General features: G+C 42.8%; 1 pseudogene; it reads left to right on the top strand.

Annotated features, from left to right (window-relative positions):
- Positions 1–9,606, top strand: part of LOC130018091 (RNA-binding motif protein, X-linked 2-like) — a 65,101-nt pseudogene extending 55,495 nt beyond the window's left edge.
- Positions 9,607–19,212: the final 9,606 nt, after the last annotated feature.

Consider the following 19,212-nt stretch of genomic DNA (forward strand, 5'->3'; position numbering starts at 1 on the left):
AATATTAACTTACAGTACAGCTTCAGTGTCTAAGAAGGATGAGACCTTACAAATTGGTTGGGGAAGAGAGCATAGAAGAGGTTACAGACAGACAAAGTAATGGGAGTGACTCGGGAGCACTGTGATGGGCACAATCTGATAAACCTAAGCTCCGTGTACTCCAACAGGGTTCCCCGCCGCCTGGCTTTCGAGGGAGGGTTTCAGCCTTCCGCCTCTCTTCTCCCGTTATTCCTCTACTCTCCCTGGCTCTCGCGACCCCCCCCCCCCCCGTTTAGGTGACACCCAGCGATGGTCAGACGTCACTCGGGGCTCTGCATTCAGCAGTTACTTCTGGCGGTGCTCACAGAACCTATGGGATGGTCCAGGGATGGTGCCAGGGATTGAACCTGGGTCAGCCTCATGCAAGACGACTGCCCTACGTACTACACGAGCGCTCCAGCCCTGCCGGCATGTATTTCTGCTTCTTTTCTTGGGGGCCACACCCGGCAGTTCTCCTGGGTTTCTCCTGGCTCAATGCACCAGGATCACAACTGGCAGTGTCTGGGGAATATATGGTATGCCAGAGATGGGACCCCCGACATTGGCCACGGGCAGGGCAAGCGCCGTACCCACGGTACTATTTCTCCAGCACCCTTATTTCTGTTCTTTTTCCAGGTTTTTATTTTTCCCCGCATTTCCCCCCCCACACAATTACCTCTTTCTCTTCCCCCTCCCCATTTCCTTTGTCACCCCCTCTCCCCTCTTCTCCCCGACCCTTCATGTCCATTTTCATTTCCCCTGTCCTCCTCTACGCTTCTCCTTATCTCCTTATTTTCCTCTCCCCCTCCCCTTGTCTTCTCCTTCCCCCTCCCCCGTGCTCTCCCCCTCTTCTTCCCACGCCCCCTGCTCTCCCCATTCCCTTTCCTCCTCTATTTTTTAATGTTGTACAGTTTTATTTATTTTTAATTTTTAATTTCGATAGCACAGCGGGTAGGGTGTTTGCCTTGCAAGTGCCCAATATGGCCGACTCGAGTTCGATTCCTCCACACCTGTCAGAGAGCCCAGCAAGCTACCCAGAGTATCTCGCTGGCTCGGCAAAGCCTGGCACGCTCCCCTTGACATTTTCAATATGCCAAACACAGTAACCACAAGTCTCACGATGGAGACGTTACTGGGCACACTAGAGCATATATCTATGAACAACGGTGGGAGAGTACACTTCAGTGCTTCTTTTTGGGTCACACCCGGCCTTGCACAGGGTTACTCCTGGCTTATGCACTCGGGAATTACTCCTGGGACTATATAGGATGCTGAGATTTGAACCCGGGTTGGCCATGTGCAAGGCAAACACCCTACCTGCTGTGCTATGCTCCAGTTCCTGTCCTCCCCTTACCCTTCTCATCCTCTTATAATCCTCTCCCTTATTCCTTCTTCGTTTTCCCTTCTCCCTTTCATCCTCTTTCCCTCTCCTCTTCCCCTTCTCTCCCCTCCTCTTCCCCTTCCCTTCACTGATTTACTCTCTCCCTAGCCTTCCCCCATGCCTCTCTTCACTTCTGACTTATTCCCTCTCCCTTTACCCTTCCATCTTCCTCTTTTTTGCCTTCCTCCACCCCTCCCACCTCTCCCGCTTTCACTTCCCCATGCCCTCCCTCTTTTCTTTTTTCTTACCTTCCTCTTCCCTTTCCACTTCCCCCTTTCCCCTTATCTCTTCCGCCACTTCTTGCTCTTTCCTTTCTCCTCCCCTACCCCTCACTCCTATCTTCTTCCCCCTGCCCCTTTTCACTTTCCCCATCCTCTCATTGCTTTGTCTGGGACACATTCCTAGCTGCTTTGAAAAATCTCATAAGTCATACTAATAAACGCATTTATAGAGGTAGGACATGTTTGAATGAGGATTTACATTTGTGAAATGCTTAAAAGTTTTCTTTATAATCCTTAATCTGTGTGAGGTAGGGTTAATATTTATATATTCAAACTGATTTTGCGGGGCAAGGAGATAGCAGGTTAGGACCTTAGATTATTAAACTAGGTCTGATGTCCCACAGCACTAAAAGCACTGCTCAATGCTTCAAGAGGTATATCCTTGGTGGGCCCAGAGCACTGCCAGGTGGCACTGGAGTTTCCCCAATCTGTAGTGTCAGTGCAGCACCGCATCCTTTAGCCCTTCCACTGAGTTGTCTGACCCAATATCCACGGAATGGTCCCTGGGTTCTGTTTGTAAGGCCCCCTTGCAGACATTTGATTTTGAAGGTAGCTATGGTGGATAATGAGCAGATAACTTGAACAATTTTTTTTTTGTATTTTGGGCACAGTGGTGCTCAGTCTTACTCTCCAATTTGATGTGTGCTAGTACTGTGCCATTATTCTTTCATGTTGAGAAGTTTTTAGTTTGAGGTCTAGAGAGGCCTTTTAAAACCAGTTCCTCTACTGTTTCTTTGATTTTTATCTTGAAATACTGCTTATATTTCATGTTCATGTATTTTAAACTTTCATTTCAAAACTAATACAGAAAAATTATAAAATGTAAGGAATGCCACTCTATCCCCTTAGCCAAGTCCCTGTCTATTACTATAGTATCTAATTGTTATTACTATTTTTACCTGTTTCACATTTTCTGATTTTACTAAATTATCTTAGAGTCCATTGCAAGACATGATTTGTGTGTTTGGACCATACCTGGCGATGCTCAGGGATTACTCCTGGCTGTGCACTTAGGAATTACTCGTGGCAGTGCTTGGGGTAGCACATGGGATGCTATGTGAACCCTAGTCACGAGGCAAGTGCCTTGTGCTGCCCTCCAGCCCAGTACCAAAATTCTTCAATTTGTTTTTTCAAAAGAACAATGCCATCAGGAAATCAACTGTCATACAGAAGTATTATCGAACCTTTCTGTTTTATTCAGTTTCACCTTCTGTCTCAAAAAGCCCTTTGTTGTTTCTGGGCCTTACCCAGTGGTGCTTAGGGGCTACTCCCAGTCCATTGCTTGGGGTCGTTCTCACTGGTGCTCAAGGGAACATATGGTGCTGGTGATCAACCCTGGGTTTCTAGAATGCAGTGCAGTGGTAACAGCCCTTTGAGTCGTCTCCCCAGCTTGCTGATAATCTCTTTAGTGTAGCAGAAAAACTGCTTTGTAGTCCTTGACCTGTCATGTAAATTATAAAAATCTCTTATTCTTTTTTATCTTGCCAGAAATTTCAGGGTTAAGTGCTTGTCTTGCATGTGGTTCATCCTGTTTTTTTTTTCTTAAATTTTTATTAGTGAAACACCATGAGGTACAGTTGTAGACTTACAAATTTTTGTGTTAGGGTTTCAGTTATACAATGATTGAATACCCATCCCTCCACCAGTTCACATTATCCACCACCAACAGTCCCAGTATCCCTACCACCCCCACCCCCCTATCCCACCCTACCTCTGTGTTAATCCCCAGCATCACAGATGGTCCCCTAGAGTGTCTAGAATGACCCCTGAGCATAGAGCTAGGAGTAACACCCGAGCACCACTGGGTATTTCTTTTTTCTTCCTTTTTGGGTCACACCCGGCAATGCACAGGGGTTTCTCCTGGATTTCCATTCAGGAGTTACACCTGGTGGTGCTCAGGGGACCATGTGGAATGCTGGGAATTGAACCCAGGTTGGCCACATGCAAGGCTAATGCCCTATCTGCTGTGCTATCACTCCAGCCCCGTTCCTAGTTATTCTTATGTTCATTTTCCCACAAGAATGTTGGAAGCAACTTACTCTACTTCAGGGAAAAAAGGTGTGCATTTTAAAACTGGAATGAAGTTTATATATTAATTTTGAGAAGGATTTTTAGTGTTTTGATTATGTTTGCATATCCTAACCAACAACAAAGGATATTTTTCTGCCAATTTTATTTTTATAAAATTGTTCAGAAGAATTTATTACATTCACTATTCCATCACCAATTCCACCACCATTACACCTTCTCACCCCCATTATTTCGGATTGTCTGACCACAACTTAAGCCTGCCCTCAAACCAAGTACTAGATAATACATTTTGTATTGCTTGTTATGAATAATGCATTAAAATGATCCAAAAATGTTTTCTTATTTGTATATGTGTGAAGATTTTTGTATCTCACCTTAGAGCCATTAAGCCCAACAAGGGATATTTTTATATTTTTATATTTACTTAAATCTATGTTTCTTTGAGGAGTTATAAAAAGTATTACTGAAAGTACCATTTATACTTTATTTTTCTTTTGGTGTGATACCTGATGTTGCTCATGGCTTATTCCTGGCTCTGTTATCAGTGTCCCCTAGTGTCAGGGCTCAGGGCCCATATGTCATAACGAGGATTAGGCCAAGTCTGTCACATTTCAGGCAAGCGCTTTGACCCTGTACTCTATCTCCAGCCCTGTTCAAGTCCATTTTCATTATTTATTTATTTACATTTTTTTGTTTTGGCCATATTCTGCGTGCTCCGGGTTTATTCCTGACTCTGCATTCAGGAATTAGACCTGACAGTGCTTGGGGGACCTCATAGAGAGAATAGAACCCAGGTGGGATATGTGTAAGGCATGTGCCCTACCCACTGTACTCTTTCTCCAATCCCTCAAGTTTATGTATTTATTTATTTTTGTTTTTGGTCCATACACGGCAGTGCTCAGGTGTTACGCCTGTCTCTGCCCTCAGAAATTTTTCCTGGCGGTGCTTAGGGGACCATATTGGATATCGTGGATCGAATTTGTGTCTGACACTTGTAAGGCAAGTACCTTCCCCACTGTACTATTGTTCTGCCCCTGAAGATTTTTTTAAATTTTATTTTTCTTGCTAATTATAAATGTGGTTCCTTCTCCATTATATATTTCTAACCAATCACTGTTTGAATTCAAGAAAGTGGTTTATCCCAAGCACAAAAATTTATAAGTCTATAACTGTACCTCATGGTGTTTCACTAATAAAAAATATATAAAAAAAGAAAGTGGTTTATTTGTAACTATATCCTAGTTTTAAGAAAAAATTTAATTAGGCATTGTGATTTTAAGTAAATTTTGGACTCTTAATTAGGAGTATTTTGGGTTTTCTATAGTACAATCACATCTAGTCTTCAAACGGATACGGTTTCACCTTTTATTTCTGATTTATATGTTTTCTCCTAATTGCATTGGCAGATAACAGTACACTGTAACACTGTCCTCCCGTTGTTCATCGTTTTGCTCCAGCGGGCACCAGTAACATCTCCATTGTGGGACTTATTGTGACTGTTTTTGCCATAACAAATACGCCACGAGGAGCTTGCCAGGATCTGCTTTGCGGACGGGATACTCTTGGTAGCTTGCCAGGCTCTCCAAGAGAGATCGAGGAATCAAACCCGGGTCGGCTATATGCAAGGCAGATGCTCTACCCGCTGTGCTATAGCTTCATCAATTAAGTAGGTAAATGTTCTTGGCAACACTTGAGCTGTTTTTTGTACTTCTTATTAAAGATTCTAGGTTTTGGCAGAAATATGTGTCTATGATTATGTTTATAATGTATTCATCAATTTTTTTTTTGTATTTGGCCCTATCCACTGATGCTTGGGAACTTTTTCCAGCTTGGTGCAGGGGGAGTACTTCTGGTGGTACCTGGGGAAGCATTTGATACCAGGAATTGAGCCTAGGTGTCCCACCTGCAAAGCATATACTGAACTCACCACTGAGTTTTCTGCTTGCTGTTTTCTTTTTCTGACTCTATTAAAAATATTAGGTTTTTGTTTTTGTGCCTCACCTGGCAATACTCATGGGTTTGGGCTCAGGAATCATACTTTGTGGTGCTTGAAGAATGTATGAGATGCCGGGGATTGACCCTGGGCCGGCCGTGTGCAAGGAAAGTACCTTACAAGCTATACCGTTGTCCCAGTGACACCGAGCTCTGCTCAGGGATTACTCCTGGCTTTGTGCTCTGGGATCTCTCCTGGGAGTGATTGAGTATGTTAATTTAGGTGGGAGGCATGAATTTTGAATCTTAGTTATTATCTGTATATTTAAACCTTTTACCTTTTTAATTGAATCACTGTGAGATAGACCCTTAAAAAGCTGTTTGAGATTAAGTTTCAGTCGGTGTTCCAACACCCATCTCTCTACCAGTGTATATTTCCCAGCACCGGTGTCCCCAGTTTCCCCTCCCATCACCCTTCACCCCCCACTCCCCAGCCTTCAGCTATGGCAGGCACTTTTCTTTTCTTCACTCACTGTTTAAATGGGACATTTCTCATTAACTTTTTTGTCTTATTTAGGGATGCTACACCAGTGGTGCTCAGGGATCACTCCTGGTGGGGCTCAAGGAATGATATGGGGTGCTAGGGATTGAACCTGATTGACTGCATGCAAGGCAAGAGCTCTACCCACTGCCGTGCTTTAGCTCCCTCCCTATAAGTTTTTATAGTTAACCTTCATTTGTCATCTGGTTCTAGCTCTGTCTTCATAGTCAATATTTAAGTTTTGTCATCCATTCTGAACATTTTACTTCAAATAGTGTCTTTTTTTGTTAAATAGATATGGTGAGATTGGTAACATAAGTCTGGTACACAATAAGAAGATTGGGAAATCCAAGGGATTCTGTTTCCTTTGCTATGAAGACCACCGGAGCACAATTCTGGCTGTTGACAATTTTAATGGCATCAAGGTGAGTAAAAGTATGAAGCAGGATTTGGCGGAATGTTTCTGATGGAATGGTTTGGTTTTATTTTTCCCCTGATTCAGAGAGGCCCAGGGGCCACCAGGATGAGACTATAAGAGTTTCAGGGGTGTGGGGAAATTGTTCTAGGGAGCAATTACATGGGCCTGTGCCCCAGTCAGCATTTCTTTCTTCCTCAGTATTAGCTATTCCCCCACCCACCCAGGGAGGCCTTTGTTTCTTACCTTTCCCTCCTCACCACTGTATTTCTCCAGCCCAGGAGAGTGACTCTTAGAGAATTTGTCACTGATTGCACCAGTAATAAGTAGTTACGAGGACAGCATGGAATGGGGTTATAGGTTTTCATTTTATGGATCCTATATTCAAAGTCAGTCATAGAAGGGATGGTTTTCAAAACATGTTTTCCCTCTTTGGGTCATACACAGCGATGCTCAGGGTTACTCCTGGCTCTGCACTCAGGGAATACTCCTGGCCTTGCTGGGGGAACCATATGGGATGCTGTGGATCGAACCTGTGTCGGCCACATGCAAGGCAAATGCCTTACCCTCTGTGCTATCACTCTGGACCCTCAAAAATGTCTTTATTTATTTATTTATTTAATTTGTGTTTTGGGTGACACCTGGGGATGCACAATGACTCCTGCTTCTGCACTCAGGAATTACTACTTGCCTTGCTGGGGGAACCATATGGGATGCTGGGAATTGAACCGTGATTCGCCGTGTGCAAGGCAAATGCCCTATCCTCTGTGCTCTCTCTCCAGGTCCTCAAAAATGTTTTTCAATGGGAAATGTGATAGATCATAAAAGGTAGATTAGACTGAAAGTAAAACTAAAATCTGACCTTGTATTGGAACAATAAAAGCTAGACTTTGGGAATGTTGAGTGCCTAATGAATATAGAATTGAGTATGTATCAGAGAGTGAAGTGATCCTACCGTGGGTAGGGCTCAGACCTTACCAGGCTGACCAGGGTTATGACCTGGACAGCCCACATGATCTGAGCACATTCAGTAGTGGTTCAACATCCCCCACCATCAGAAAAGAATTTTTAAGTATGTGCTTGAAAAAAGAAATGGTTTTGTTTGATGTGAGTTTTTGATATTCTGTTGTTTGCCCAGAGTTTGTGTTTCATAGCAAAAGTATCAGTGTGAGCTAGTTACAAAAATTCCCAGAGTTTTTTTTTTATATCATGCCACCAATAGAGCACAAAAATATTTGTATGGCACACAGGGGTAAACTGACCGAAGATGCTAGTGCACTTGCCTCAGGGGCGCAGTAGCCCTCAGTCCTGTGGTTGCCCAGAGAGCAGAGAAAATTGCTGGCTGGGAAATGTGCTCAAACACACCTGTTGGGCAAACAGTTTTGGAGATTTCCCCAGATATAGAATTAGCACGAAGTTTGTGTGGGTCACTTCGTTTCGTAGAAGGGCTATCTTTGCTGATGCGTTGTCTTTCTGTCTGAGATCAAAGGACGGACTATTCGAATGGATCATGTGTCTAACTATAGGGCTCCTAAGGACTCAGATGAATTGGATGATGTGACCAGATTGCTTCAGGAGAAGGGTTGTGGGGCACACAAGCCTCCAAAATTTTCAGATGAGGACTCTGAGGATGACAAGCCCACAAAAAAAAACGCAAAAAAGGTAAAGTGTTATGACCAAAACTGATTCCAGGTGGTCTTAACTTTTTTGATGGATAAAGCTGTTTATTTAACGGTAGAAAGGTAAGTTTATTTTCTAATAGAAAGAAAATGTTCATATAACCAAAACTCTTAAGAAATAGTGACTTAGTAAATTTAAGTTTATGTCAAGATACAAATATAGATACTGATTATTTTTCTTTTTTCTCCTACCTGGCGATACACAGGGGTTACTCCTCGCTCTGCACTCAGGAATTACACATGGTGGTACTCAGGGGACCATATGGGATGCTGGGTATCGAACCCGACCCGGGAGTGTGCAAGGCAAATGCCCTACCTGCCTCGTTATTGCTTCACCCCAATACTCTTTTTATTTCATCCGACTTCCCTAGAGAAAAGTAAATTTAAGGAATATCTGATGGGCATACACACTTTCTAGAAAATCTTCTAAGACATTTTCAAAGCTCATGATTTTTATATTAGAGGATGACAATTATGATACTTTGACTGTTCATCTTATAAACTTTGCTTTTTTTGCAGTCTTGCCATGAATATTAATATACTATTAAAATTCAAATAATTAAACTGGATGATAATAGTGCAGCGAGTGGGTAGCGTGTTTGATTTATACACAGCCAACCTGGGTTTGAACTCTTGCATACTGTATGGTCCTCCAAGCATCACCACCCCAACTTCAAGTTAGTTTTGGGGGGTGGGAGTCACACCTGATGGTGCTTTGGCTTACTCCTGGTTCTGCATTTGATCTATTTTATTTAGAAAATAGGAACTTTTGTGGGAGAGTTGTATATTTTTTCATTTCCTATTTGTTGCTTTCGTCCATTTTTTTATCTCCAGATAAAAAGGAAAAAAAGTACATGAAGAAAAGCGGGAGGTACAGCACGATGCACCAGTCTCCTCTTCATCACCCAGAAGCAAGATGCTAAAGGAAAACAATTCCCCCGACTGTAAAAAGTTCAACAACAAGAACTCAAAAAAGGTTCAGAAGTCAGAATTCAGGGAGGGGCTGAAGCAGTACCACACCTCCCTTGAGGTCAGGACAGCCTACCACTCCTGAACAGAGGCCGGAGCAGAGACAGGGAGCCAAAGAAGAAGAAGCCCAAACAGGAACACAGGTCCTTAAGTAGGAGGGAGGAAAGGGAAGAAAAGAACAGGGATAGGGACAGAGATCAAAGGTCAGATACCCACATTGACTGGAAGGCACAAGGAGCATTCTAAATGGCATGGTCCTAAGAGTAGGAGTAGGAGCAATGATATATCCCACAGGTATCAAATCCTGGCACTCCCGGAACTTGGGATCTCCCAATTCCAGAGATTACAGGCATCACTAAGACTGCAGCCGATTGAGTTGCTTGGTAGAATTGCACATGAAATGGTGTGTTCTTGTGTGTGTGTATGTTTGTGTGTGTATGTTGGGTCCCACCAGGATCTACTCATGACTTAACTCCTAGCTCTGTGCACAGGGGTCAATCCTGGCAGGACTCAGGACTATATGAGGTTCTGGGGACAGAACATAGGACAGCTGCCTGGAAAAGAATCACCCTGTCCACCGAAGTGTCTGTCTGGCCCCAGATTTGAACTATTATAAGAAGCATTTTTTAAAAATCAAAACCAATTATATCTCACTTTTGATATGTAAAATCTTTTGGAGGTCAATGATTTTATTCCCGTGTACATTAATCCTTGAGGGATATATACTCTCTAAAGTCTGATGCCCTTACTTCTTTTGGGCGCGGGTGGTCAGGTAACACCTGGCGATTCTTCTGGATTTCTCCTGGCTCTGCACTCAGTTATTACTATTGGCAGTGCTTGGAAGACCATATTGGATGCCAAGGAGATTGAACGCAGGTTAGCTATGTGCAGTTCACACGCCTGACCTGCTTTTTCATCTCTCCATTGCCTCATGTTCTTAATTTTTAAGCGCAGTTTATTATCCTTGGGAATATATTTAATACCAATCAGATTACATGTGGTAAATTGGTTCATATATAGATCCAAGAACCTAACTCCCCCCAAGAACGATGAGAAATATTTAAGAAATAGGAAAACATTAGTTCTTGAATTTTCATCTGTGTTGGATGACTTTCCATTTGGCAGATAAAACCGATAGAGATGTGTGACTTAATTCGGTTTAAGTAGCGTGACATAGATACAGTAATGAAGCTGTTAGTCTGTTCTGTTTATTTTGAGATGTGTCTTTTCCTGAACCATTTTTTTGGTTGATACTTTTCCACATATGTTCCTTGGCATTTATTTTTATCGAGAAATTGACACAACAAAATTCACCTCATACAGAAATGTACTTTTTCAAAATTGCCTTAAAATTGTTTTGAAGTATTGTTAAGGTTATGCTGTTAACTTCAGACCTTTATATGTGTATAATTGTCACAACATCCACCACCAAGCTTTGGTTGCTATCCCACCACCAAAAAGACCATGCTGGTTCCTTGCTCTACCAACTCCATCTCTCTGAGAGTCACCATTGTATTCCTTCAGTCTAGCAAGTTTGTTATTTTCTTTCACTTTTAATTTTTTTAGTGAAGCAGGAGAGTTAATATAATTGTTTTTTTTGGGGGGGAGGTGGGGTCAGACCCGGTAGAAACTCAGGGGTTGCTGCTAGCTCTACCCTCAGTAATTACTCGTAGCTGTACTTGGGGGACCACATGGGATGCTGGAGATAGAATGCGGGTTGGCTCTGTGTAGGCACATGCTCTCGTCACTGTACTACTGTCCAAGCCCTTAAGCAAATTAGTTTGAAAACTTGAAAAGCTGTGACGGTAGAGAAAGGAAGAAATGTGTGTTCGGGAGAGAGCACTGGATACTCCAGAGTAGAAAAAGGTAAATCAAGAACATAGAGGCAAGTGATATGCATGTTTAAGTGAGTACATGGGCTTCAAGAGCAAGCCCATTTTGTTAGTTCTTTGGGGTGTACTTTCTTTAGTAATGCATGCTCCAAATGAGTAAATAGTGATGATTGTCTTTCACTTCCAGACTTAGCTCATGGTCTATTTCAGTTTGTCCAGAATAACATTTCATCTTTAAAAATGGCAGAATAGTATTCTAGAGTCAGTATGCCCTTGCTTCTTTAGCCAGTCATATGTGGATGGGCATTTAGGTGAATTCCTATGTTTCACCTATCACAAATCTGCTATGATCAAATCGGATTATAAATGTCTCTAGATGGGTATTTTTCATGTCAGATAAATGCCCAGAAGCGTTTTTTTCAGGAGTAGTTTTGTTGTGTCACAATCTTTCCTTTTCTTGTATTTTAGGCCATATCTTGCTCTGCTCAGGGCTTACTTCTGGCTTTGTACACAGGAATCACTCCTGACAGGTTTCAGAGAAAATATGCTTTGCTGGGGACCAAATCATGGTTGCCTGCATGCAAGGCACATACCTTACTTAAATACTCTGTCAATCCTTGAGAATTAACCATTTTGTCATAGTCTCACAGACTCTGACTCTGAGGATTGATATCTGTGCTCTGAATTCAGGATTCCATGTATCTGAAAGTTCCATCATTCCTTTAAGTTTGTAAGTTTATTTAAACACTTATTTACAAAGTAGCCTGTCCCAACACTGAGAAAGCCTGTAGATTTTAGTCACAAAGACCTGCAGACCTGAACTTTCAGCAGGTTAATTTCTGGGTGAGTCCTGTTCTGAGATAGTGGAGACTGACCAGATGCATGACTGCGATTTTGCAGTTGGGGAGTGACCAGCAGCCGGGGCTCTGTTTGGGCGGGCCCTGGGCTGGCCCCTGAGGTCTCAGCCATGCATGGGTGATAGAAGGAGTTTTGGCAGCTGTTTGTTCTCTTTCAAGATTTTGAGTCATTGAAGCAAGAATGATAGAAGAGCCTTTGCGGTATGGTGGGTGATTCGTGGGTATGACTGCAGAGCTTCCAGAAGTACAGGGAGGTAAGGGGAGGTAGCCCATTCCAAGTCAAGTTATCAGTCACAAAAAATTGCATACTTGAATTTTCAGCAAGTTAATTTCTTAGTACAGGTCAATCCTGAAACAACGGGTTCCACCCAGAGAGAAGGCAGTGTGGGCTGGCTTTCCCACCGTGTAGAAAGTTCTCTTGCATTCACAGGGTTTCTCTCCTTTGTGAATCTTCTCAAGTTCAGTGAGGTTTCATTTCAATGGATAATCTTTGCCTACATTTCATGCTCTTAAGGGTCTGTCTCCTTTGTATGGTATGTTGTGTATCAGGTGAACTTATTTGTTGTAAAAAGTTTTCATCCACACTTTACATTCATATCGTTTCTCTCCTGCACGAATTATGTTGAGTGAGGTACAATTCTATCAAAAAGGTTTTCTTACATTCTTTGCAATAAACAGTGTTTTTCACGTGTATGAATTCTATATTGTTTAATGAGATACGATTATAATGAGAACGTTTTCCTGTTTACTTTCCATTCACAGGTTTTCTCTCAATGAATTTCACTCCTATTCAGTGAGGTATGATTTTTTTTTTCTTCTTGAGTCACACCTGGCGATGCACAGGGTTTACTCCTGGCTCTGCACTCAGGAATTACCCCTGGCGGTGCTCGGGAGACCATATGGAATGCTGGGAATGCCTTATCTGTTGTGCTATCGCTCCAACCCAATGCGAGGTATGATTTAAAAGGAAAGTTTTCCTACTTGCGTAGGGTCTCCTCTCATGGTTAGTGAGGTTTGATTTCAATGAGAATGTTTCCCTACATTTACAGGGTTTCTCTCGTGTGAATCCTGTTATGTTCAATCAGTAATGACTTAATGGAGAAAGATTTCTTCCTGCATTCACTGCATTGGTAGGGTTTATCGCATGTGAATTCTTATGTTTTATCAGACATGACTTACAAGAGAAAGACCTTGAGCATTCAGTACATGAATTAGGTTTCTCTCTTGTTTGAGTTCTCATGTTGAAAGAGAGAGGATTTCACTGTGAATGTTTTCCTACATTGTATATGTTCATAGGGTTTCTCTCCTGTGTGAAATCTTTCATGTTGAATTAGATCTGGCTTCCTTGAGAAAGTTTTTCTACATTGTGTTTATTTGTGTTTCTCTCCTGAGAGACTCTGTTTTGAGTTATCTCTCATCCATGGCTCTACTCCTTGTTTTATTTTTATTTTTTCATGGCTCTACTCTTTCTTGAACTTGATGATTGCTTCAGGTGTGATGACAGAATGTCCCAATGATTCCAGGTCCTGTAGTTTTCCAGTGTCACCTCACTGAACGGGGTCCTCTGTTCATCAGCCAGGAACTGCCATTCTTTCCACGTGAAGTTCACACGCTCCTCCTCAAACAGCACTGTCCCCAGAGGTGATTTCATTGGGAAAGCACTAGCATCAGAGGACATGAGTATGTATGGGATGGAGGGCTCCTGAGGTACAGAAGGAATGGTCTTGTGTTTTAGTTGTTTTGTTTTGTTTTGTTTTGGGACCACACCTAGCGATGCTCATTCATTATTCCTGGGTCTAAACTCAGGACTTAATCCTGGCAGAACTTGAGGAACCATATTAGATGCTGTGGATTGAAGGTGGATTCAAGAAGTAAAAGACAAATGTCCTACTCACTATTTAGTGCTCTTGCCCAATGTTCTGGTAGTTCTAAGAAAAATCATAAGCCAATTCTTGTCCACAGTCTGAAATCATATTTTGGGTGGTCTTGCCATTCCTGGATGCAAAATGCTTCCTGGGTTCCACAATATTCATTTCCTATTCGAGCATGCCAAAATCTTTGTTCCTGCCATCCAACCAGTCAGTTTGATGTTGCAGGGGCAAACCTGGGAGTTTTTTGTGTTGGGTCCTGCTTTTCCCATGGACAGGATGCCAGGATTGTTGTGGTCCTAGGTGAAATTCTCCTTATTCCGCATCTCCTTAATTTTTTACCTTTTAAAAAAACATTTAATTGTAGCCTTTGTCTATCCAGTGCTTTGTGATGTGCCCTCCTAGGGTCTCACGCCTATCCCTGCATTCATGACAGGAGAATGCAGGAGTCTGGCCACCAAGTGAGAGTTCATCATCAACACGCGCAGTTTTAGGGGACAATGGCGGCTTGGCCCCCATGAGGGAGACTTAGTGAACCCAGTCTTTCTGAGGTAGGAAGGAAGCTTTTTCAGTGATGTTGATGGCTTTTTAATTATTTATCTTCACATCTGGATGGCAATGGCAAATGGTGCGTATAGTTTTGGGCCTGTACCACTGCAAAGAAAAAAAACACATAGATAAATAATTTAATAGAAAATATATATACACCTGGTGTCTTTAAGACCTGTTCCGAAAGAGACTAGGCTAGGGTTATTATAAACACAGAGAAAAGATATTTACTGTAGGAAGTGTCTAGAACCTGCATATGCACACACTCTGCATTGGTCCCATCAGAGCTACTTTTTCTGAAGTATCTGAACTTTGGGAAGGTAGGGCTGGAGGAACTCAGGAGGGGTCTGTAGTGTGGTTGGGGTCCCGGGTGCGGGGGCCTCGGGCTCTGGTTCCGTGTTCAGCTCAGCAGCATAGACGATTAGGTCGGCGGTGTAGAAGAGCAGGAGTTTCACCAGGTGGAACTTAACCTGCTGTTAGGGTGTGAGGGGGTCGCCCAGGATCTGAACAAGTGCACTTTTTTAAATCTACTTTACAATGATGAGGTTTTTCGTCAGGGTGACTTCCATATTTTTGAATTAGATATTCTAGTGGGAAAGATTTCCGACATGCTTTACACACCTAAGATTTCATTCTGTATGAACTTGATCTTGCTGAATTCTGCATGACTTTGTGAAAATGTTTTGCTCACTGTTTCACATTTGAAATGGTTATCTCCTGAGGGACTTCTATATTGCTGAAGTAGATGTGATTTCAGTGGAAAAGATTTCCTACATGCTTGCTTGGTTTGCATGCAGCCCATCGGCTTGTTCCCTGGCATCCCAGGACTCTGTCTCAGCATTTGATGTCTGGTATTTTGCTGACAGATACCAAGTGGTAAGTGTTTGTTATTTTGTTAAAGCCCTGGCTGGCAGATACTACTTGGTAAGTTTCTTGAGGATTTGACTCGCATTACCCTGATCTTTCACTTGCCTGGAATATACTATTCTCTGGATATATGTATCTGTTAGATTCTAGCAAGTAAACAACTCGGAAGTGAAGAATGTAGCCTCTTTTGGAGAGGCTTGATCTGATTGGCAAGGCCCACTAGAATTTTGAGGTTACTGACTTATACTTAAATATTTCTAGGGCTGGGGCCACCCCACATCAGGTAAGATGGTTCCCTTGTATGTGGTCGACCCGGTTTGATCCCTGGCATCCGAATAGTTGCCTGAGTGCAGATCCAAGAGTAAGCCCTGAGCAGATTGTGCACTGGACCGGACTGGGATTGATCCCAAATCCAGAAGAGAAATTGCTGTAACTTGCATGGGATTGGATGGACTGCTGGTAAATTTAAGAGAATCAGAAAGAACAAAGGACTCATCAGGCAGTCTCACCTATACGAGGTGTAAGGAAACAAGGTACCACCCAAGGATAGTGGAAAGAAGACCAGGAGGATTATTCCATGGTAGGAAGCCTGCCTGAATGGCTGAGGGATTCCCAGTGTCTCCCTCTTTGGGTTTTTAATTGAATTAGATATTTTTTGAGAACATATTCCCACCTCTTCCGTGAAAATTAAACCTGTGTTTTGCACTAAGATCCTCCTTCACATCACAATGAATTTGAGTGAAGCAGCGATTTTGACCCAGGATAACCCTGGCAGCAGCAAGTTCTGGTGGATAGCGTCAATGGAATTTTGATGGGCTCTGCAGGAAATCTTTTGAATGCTTTGGACTGACCAGGAGAATTGTGCCACCCCTTGAACACCAGAGTTTTCTTCCCTGGTGATCCTGATAGGGAAAGTGTATCCCTTGAGCTCTGTGTAAAAAAGCTGTGGCAGCTACTGCTCTTAAAGCACTTGGCCATCCTGCTGCACCTGGCTCTGGCTTCTTGCTTGAATAACCCGTTGGTCTTTTTCTGGGACCTAATGACTGGGTTAAATCTCCAGATGCTATGCCTAACTTTTGGAGTCAAACATTAAAGCGCTTGCTTGTGCAGCTGTGGCAAAGGTAAAGCTGGGGCTCACGTTTAAGCCCACATTGGGTCCAGAAAGGCAGTTCTCCGTTCTGATCTACAAAAGAAGAGGAATGTCCTTGGCATCCCTCAGACTTTCACGTAGGGCTTTATTGCACTGTAGGATCAATGGTTTAGTCCACACTGTGAGGCTTGAAGGTGCTTCTGGGTTGTAGGCATTGAAGCGTCAATATAGCATGGAAAGTCTGGTTCTAAGGTTCTAGTCGTGGGGACCCGAATAACTCCCAGGCGTTTCACCTGTTATTGGTTGAGCTTGGCCTTATTTCTTAGGATTTCATATCCCCAAAGCTAAAAATTTAGAGGAGTTTGCACAGTTTTTGTTATCCTTATTGTGTAGGGGAACAGATGAACAGATTATCCACACACTGAACAGGTTTTACCTTTGTAAGAGTACATCCTCTGTATCATGACCCAGAGCACGTGCACATAGAAGAGCATGCTTCCAAAAATCCTGAGGAAATAGACATAGTAAAACGTGTAGTTTGTTTCCCCGCATCCCATTTTAAAGGTAATAGGTGCTGCGAGTCTGAATGCAGAAAGGATTTTTTTTCGTTCTACTTCTGTCAACCAGAGTGTGGACGGTGAAATTTTTCCGAAGATGCAGTTGGGATCTGGTAGTGTAGGCTAGATTGGAATAAGAGGTTCCTGGGGTGCTCTTAAAGGACTTTTGTACCATCCTTCATTGCGCACACCTGGTAATGCACAGGGGATACTCCTGGCTCTGCACTCAGGAGTTACTCTTGACCTTATGTGATGCTGGGCCTTGAACCCAGTTCGGCCACGTGTAAGGCAAATGCTCTACCCGCTGTACTGTCTCTCCAGCCCCTGTTCTGGTAGTTTTAAGAGAAATCATAAGCCATTAATATTGTGCACAGTCTGATATCATATTTTGGGTGGTCTTGTCATTGCTGGATGCAAAATGCTCCCTGGCTTCCATGATATGCATGTCCCTTTGCATGCCAAAATCTTTGTGCTTGCATTCCAACCCGTGAGTTTGATGGTGCAGGGGAAGAACTGCGAGTCTTTTGTATTGCTTCCTGCTTTTGCCGTGGACAAGATGCCAGGATTGGTTTGGTTTAAGATGAAATTCTCATTATTCAGCATCTCCTATTGTTTTTTTTTTTATTTTTAAACTTAGCCTTTGAATATCCAGTGGTTTGTAATATGCCCGCCTAGGGCCTCACTCCAATCCCTGCATTGATAATAGGAGAATGCAGGAGTCTGGCCACTGAGTCAGAGTTCTTCAGCAACAGACATATTTGTAGGGGGCAGAGAGTGGCTTGCTCCCCCAGAGCGAGACCTAGTGCTCCCCTTCTTTTCGAGGCAGCTTCCCAGTCTTTCCCTGGTGGTGCTCAGGGAACCGTATGGGATACTGGGAATGGATCCCGGGTCAGCTGCATGCAAGGCAAAGGCCCACCCGCTGTAGTATGGCTCCAGCGCTGAAGGTCTGATTTCTTGTAAAAAGTTTTCCTCTATTCTTTACATTCATAAGGTTTATTTCCTGTATGAGATTTACAGTGACTCAGGAGAACTTTTAGGCAGAAGAAATTTTTCCTTCAAAAGATTTCTCTCCTGCATGAATTCTTCGATTTGAGAGAGATAGGATTTGGGAAAGTCCTACTGTGTTTTTTACATTTCATAGGGTTTCTCACCTATACAAATTCGATATTGCTGAATTCGATATGATTTTAGTGAGAACGACTTCCCACGTTCTTTCATAAGGTTTCTCTCCTGTATGAATACGATAGTGTTGTATTAGGTATGATTTTAGTGAGACTGGGTGTCCACAGACAACTTCATTCACAATGATTATATGTGGGCAGAAGAAACCTTGTATATGCGAGCCAAGTCGTTATGGTTTCAGAGTTTGACACTGGCCCGTCCTCAAAGTATGCCCTGCTAGATCATTCTGAGTCATCTCCCAGGAATCAGTCTCTTTCACCATTTGCTGTTATTTGTTAATAGAGTTGATTACAGATAAACTCATTGTTGATTTGATTTGCATTTTCCTGGTGTAAGAAATTGTCAATTAAATCTTCCTTGGCTGGCATATACAACTTTTCCATATATGTGTCTGTCAGATTCTAACCAGAACACTACTCAGAAGTCAAGAAGTTAGCTTCTTCTGCAGAGGCTTGATCTCTCTGGGTAAGACCCACCAGAATTTTGAGGTTACTCACTTAGACAAGTGTATTTCTAGGGTTATAGCGATTGTGCAGCAGGTAAGATCCTTTCGTTGGTTGTGTTTGACCGGGTATGCTCCCTAGCATCCGGACAGTTGCCTGAGTGCAGAGCCAAGTGTAATCCCTGAGGCGTAGTGTGCGCTGGACCGGCCTGGGATTGATCCAATTCCAGAAAAGCAAATGCTGTAACTTGCATGGGATTGGATGGACTTCGGGAAAGGGAAGAGAGTCAGAAAGAACAAAGGGCACATCGGGCAGTTTCACCTATTTGAGGTGAAAGGAAAGAAGGAACGAACCTAGGACAGTGGAAAGAAGACCAGGAGGATTCATCCATGGTTGGAAATCTTCCTCAAAGGCTGTGGGATTCCCAATGTCTTTGTCTTTGAGTTTTTTAATTGAATTAGATATGTTTTTGTGAGAACATTTCCGTACCTCCTCCGTGAAAATTAATGGGGACTGTTAACTGTATGAATTTAATGTTGTTGACTTAGTTGTTACTTTAGTGAGAAAGGTTTCTCTTCTGTCCGACTTTGATATTGTTGAATTAGATACGATTTCAGTGGGAACGATCTCCTACATGCTTACACCCCTCGGATTTCTTAGTATATGAATTTGATATTGTTGAATTCTGCAGGACTGTCATGAGAAAGTTTTTCTGCCTGT

This window comes from Sorex fumeus, unplaced genomic scaffold, assembly GCF_029834395.1.
Source record: "Sorex fumeus unplaced genomic scaffold, SorFum_2.1 ptg000236l, whole genome shotgun sequence".
Classification (NCBI taxonomy): domain Eukaryota; kingdom Metazoa; phylum Chordata; class Mammalia; order Eulipotyphla; family Soricidae; genus Sorex; species Sorex fumeus.